Source organism: Rosa chinensis, chromosome 7 (genome assembly GCF_002994745.2).
Source record: "Rosa chinensis cultivar Old Blush chromosome 7, RchiOBHm-V2, whole genome shotgun sequence".
In the NCBI taxonomy this organism is placed as follows: Eukaryota; Viridiplantae; Streptophyta; class Magnoliopsida; order Rosales; family Rosaceae; genus Rosa; species Rosa chinensis.
The window spans coordinates 54,661,159-54,665,642 of NC_037094.1; the positions used below are offsets into that span (position 1 = coordinate 54,661,159).

General features: G+C 36.6%; 1 long non-coding RNA gene across 1 annotated transcript; it reads left to right on the forward strand.

The window, feature by feature from the left end:
* The first annotated feature begins 824 nt into the window (after positions 1-824).
* On the forward strand, positions 825-4,042 carry LOC121050431. Its single transcript, XR_005802947.1, has 3 exons — positions 825-1,357; positions 2,694-2,753; positions 3,811-4,042. It is a non-coding gene; the product is annotated as an uncharacterized LOC121050431 (long non-coding RNA).
* Positions 4,043-4,484: the final 442 nt, after the last annotated feature.

Sequence of the window (4,484 nt, forward strand, 5' to 3'; positions counted from 1 at the left end):
AAAAGAAAAGGACATCGATGTGTTTTCACAGTAAAGAGTTGTGTAACTGGGCAACTTTCGCTAGTATTGGGGCAAATGGGAAATATCCCTTTTTCCTATGTGGGATGTATGTATTCTCAACAAAACCAACCCCCGAATAGTGGGCCGGGTCTGGAGCGGCTTAATTCTGACCCGCGAACCCAACTCGTCAAAGCAAGGTTTCACTCTTTGGCCTAGGGATAGGTGAAAACTGTACCGCAGTGTCCCTCTGTGAGAAATTCCAAAGCACTTGAGCTTCAGCTTATGCAAATTCTGGACCAGATCGATTTTCTCCAGAAGCTGCATGCTGCAATTCACAAGTATTAATGGTGGCAAGAGATCAACTTTTTGTTTGCTTCTTGCTCAAGCTATTCTCTTCTTCCTATATATATATATTGCTTTGATTATCCCGAAAAATCTAGAAAACATGAAAACTATTGGTGCTTAGAGAGTTGGCTAACTGTCATTGATTTTGATATGCTACTATGATGCTTACTTTAGGAAGTCTTACTCTTACTGTCAGTCCTTTTAATTAAGTGCATCAGCTGCTTATTAAAATGCTATTGATGGTAGAATATGCTGTTGATGTATGACATAATTCCGTCTGTGCCCTCTAACTGTGACAGTCTAACTACTTAATTACCATCTTGAATGAGAAAGAAAAGGACAACTAAATTCTGGCACACTGCACATCTTTTGGAATTGGTTTACTGTACATACATTTCTATGTTTAAGGTGTCGGGCATTTGGCGAGCACGTTTTGCTTGTTTATATTCTCATTAAAATACTGATTTTTGCAGAAAAGGGTGGATTACTTTTTCACATCATATATTTACCTTTTTGTGTGATTGTCCAATACCATTGTGTGATTGCCCAGTACCTCTTCAATTCATCAATCGTACTCATGATTCCACAGTCTGGTTCTGCATATTTTCGTTCTACATTAAAAGGAAGAGCCATTATTGTTGAATGTAATGTGTCATGCTATGCATTTGGTTTTGTGCTTGATCCAATGTCTTGTATGCCGGGTGTTTCAGTGGTGCAGTACGTGAAGACTCTTATTGTTGAATTTATAGAAAATTATATTAACTGAAGGTCCTTAAATCTTGCCAGTCATGTGTCCAAGGCCTGTAGTGCATGCTGAAGGCAAAGTATTGTGTTAGTAAGGTTCCAAATGTCACTGTTTCTTCCTCATATTTGAAACTATCGTCTTGACATTCTTGTTCATGAAACCTAAAATTATGTTGATCTTTTTGGGTTTTATTTTTATCATAGTTTTTCTTGTCTTGGTGTTGCAGAGAGCAGATCTCCCTCTGAAGAATGGGACTTTGCTTCGGAGGTAATCAACTTAAAAATTTTCTGCTGTGAATTGGTTCTTATAATCTAATGTTCAACCTCTAAACATCTTGAGTTTCTATTAGTACCTTTTTTTTTGAAATTTTCCATTAGCTAATTGTCATTCATTGTCTTTTTATCTTTTTCTGCCAGTCAAAGTCATTCATACCGTCAGTTCTCCTGATTCAGTTTCTTCAACGCTAGGTATAAGGCTGGTAATATGTCACTTGATATGAGTCGAATATTTAAAATTTTGAAGAAGCCAAAGTGCTGTCTCTTCCCCCTAACCCACGAGAGACTAACAACTTACATCGATCCTTGATTGGGAGAACTAACTACTCATCAGTAATGTAATGTTTGCCAATGATTAATGCTCACTTCTAAGCTTAAAAGCACATGTATCTTTGTTTCTGTTCTCACTGAGATGTTTTATTTTGGTACTTTTTGTCATTTAAAATTTAAAAAACATCACGCTTTCTGTGTTTCCATGACCTGTTCAATTTATCAATATCCCATCGTTCCATTGCGATCTGACCAAAAAAAAAAAAAGATATTGAAATCTTTTCAATTGCCTGAATGTGCATATAATTTCACTCTAACTACAGTAAAATGGAAGAGCCATATATTCTTGAATGTGATGTGTTATGGTATGGTTCTGGTATTATGCTTGATCCGACATGTCTTGTGTGGAGGCCATCTCAAGGGTGCAGGTATATATGGACAACTAAATTAACTGAGGATCCTTAAAGTCATGTGAATCATGCATCTAATTATTAGCTAGTTTCTTCTGTATGAGAAAGAGGAGAAGAGCATAGATTCCATGTCTTGTTGATAGTGTGTGAATCTATCTCATTCTACGAGACATCCAGCACTTCTAGTGACCAGTGTAGAAAGTGACCAAAACATGCATAGTCATCAAATTATATAGGAGTTCTGACCATGTTCTCAAGATTCCATTGGGGCTTCCAAATACCAGCTTGCTGCCTATGTCTTTCTTCTCCTTCGTCCACCTCTTGCATATCCAACCATGGATCTGATTTCGACATGCATATCAATTCATGTCTGTATTAGGGTCTAGTGTTATTTGTATCCTAATAGACCCTGACCTTTCTGAAAAAAAAAAAAAATTTATTTAGTTTTATAATTTTTATCTCAAAATAGGTAGGTAGATCTTCCTTGTTTACCTTGGCTAGATTCCCTTGGGAATCAAGATGTCTATCAAAACGTTACAAAAGCCAGTAGATTACTATCTTGTATCTCTTCAGCGTCTGCAGTCTTTTGAATGTTGTTTCATTGCATATCTTTCCTCCTCTGACTTTTCAAATTTATTTTTTCATCAGAGGCCTGCCCTTTTTGCAAGATGGTTCCATAAGCTATGACTAAGACAGATCTTTCCGCAGGTGAGTAACAATTGCAGCCAATTAAGTCAGTGCTGTCCTTTTCACGCATTAAGTTATAATTCTCTCGATCTGAAATCTTTGCCACATGTTTTGGTTTGAGATTTGACCTTTTATTCTTGAAATTTCTTTATTTCCTTTTATTTTCCGCTTCTTAAAATGCTGCCGATGTTAGCTAATGACTGGTAATATATAACATAAGGCTTATCAGATAGTTGCGATTTTTAAGAAGTCCAAATGCCGTCTCTACTCCATAACCGATGACAGCATAAGAGGTATTTGCAATCTTTTTTTAGAACAAGGGAAGAGCTACTCATATTTGTTTTTCTGCAAAAAAATTTGTTAATCCTGGAAGTTCAGAACGAAATTTGTTGAGTAGGTGTTATGATAGTACTGTTATCATAATGCTGCTAAATTAAACTGCTGCCTGCATGTGAATTTGTTGGTTTTAATATAATAATGCTGAAAACATCATGGAGATAGGGAGAGAATTGTGTACCATTCTCAATTTCAAATCAATGTGACAACCTCAAACAATCAGTAAACACTTTCGGTCAGGTTGCAATTCTGATAGACCAATACACCCAGACATTACATTTTTTCAGGACCGCTCTACTTCAGGTTCTTACCTGCCATTGTATCTTTTCATTTGTCTGAGTGTAAAATCAACACTTCGTGATTGTTTCAGGAAAACTGTCTGGTAAATGCTTGTGGCAACAACTTAGAATGATTTTTTAGGGCTGTATAAATTTTTGAAAGTTTCACATGTTAAGCTAAAATAAGATAAAATAAAATAAACTTTACTTTAGAATGATTGTCATCTTCCTTTCTTTGTTGATAAAATGGCGATGCAAATTTAGGACCTCTTATGAGCTTCTTTGCCTTCTTGCAAAAGATTAGTTTAAAAAACCTGGACTAGATTTTATGGGGGTCAATTTGACAGGTTTTTCATTTTCTTACTTTGTTTTGTTGACGTAACATTGCAATACCTTTTCAAGTATTTAAAATATATCATAAAATGCTTAAATAGTGCTAACTGTTTGATTATACTATGCTGCAGCTTTTTGATCGCTCTGGTCCATTCTATGGAGAGCTAGGTAGGTTTGTCTTGAGGACATTGGGAGTCAGAACAAAACCCAAGATGGGACCTCCAGCAGGTCCCAATGGGCTTCCATTCTCTGGGCCCGGCGGTGCACCTGAGAACCGAAACTACGTTGAGGGACCAAAGGCCGCTCCTAGTGGTTCCTGGGAAAATGTTTGGGGAAATGATACCAGTAAATGATGAGGTAATACAAATTATTGTCATGTGAATCTTTGCTTCCATTCAGAGAAACAGAAGAGAGACGGAAATGTCACCCGACTCCTCATTTGTTGTGAAAATCTGTGCGAACATGTTCGTCGGAGTCAATTAATCTCTGCAACTCATACCAAAGTCGGTTTGTGGGTTATTAGATGGACAAGGAAGTGATAGAAAATAATGTTTTTTTTTTTTTTTGAATAGGCCCACGGGGCGAGAAAATATATTCATCACAGAATAAGTCATTACATACCCTCCCGCTGCCATTTAAGGGCATAGACAAACAAGAAGTTAGTAGTAGTACCTGATAACTCATAATTTCATACATTTTTATACCCTTAAATGTAGGATTCTAGGCTTAGTTCTTGTCATTTTTGAGTCATTTACCTTGTGTTTGTGTTTTGTAGGTTAAATTGGAGAAAAGAAAGGTTTGGAGC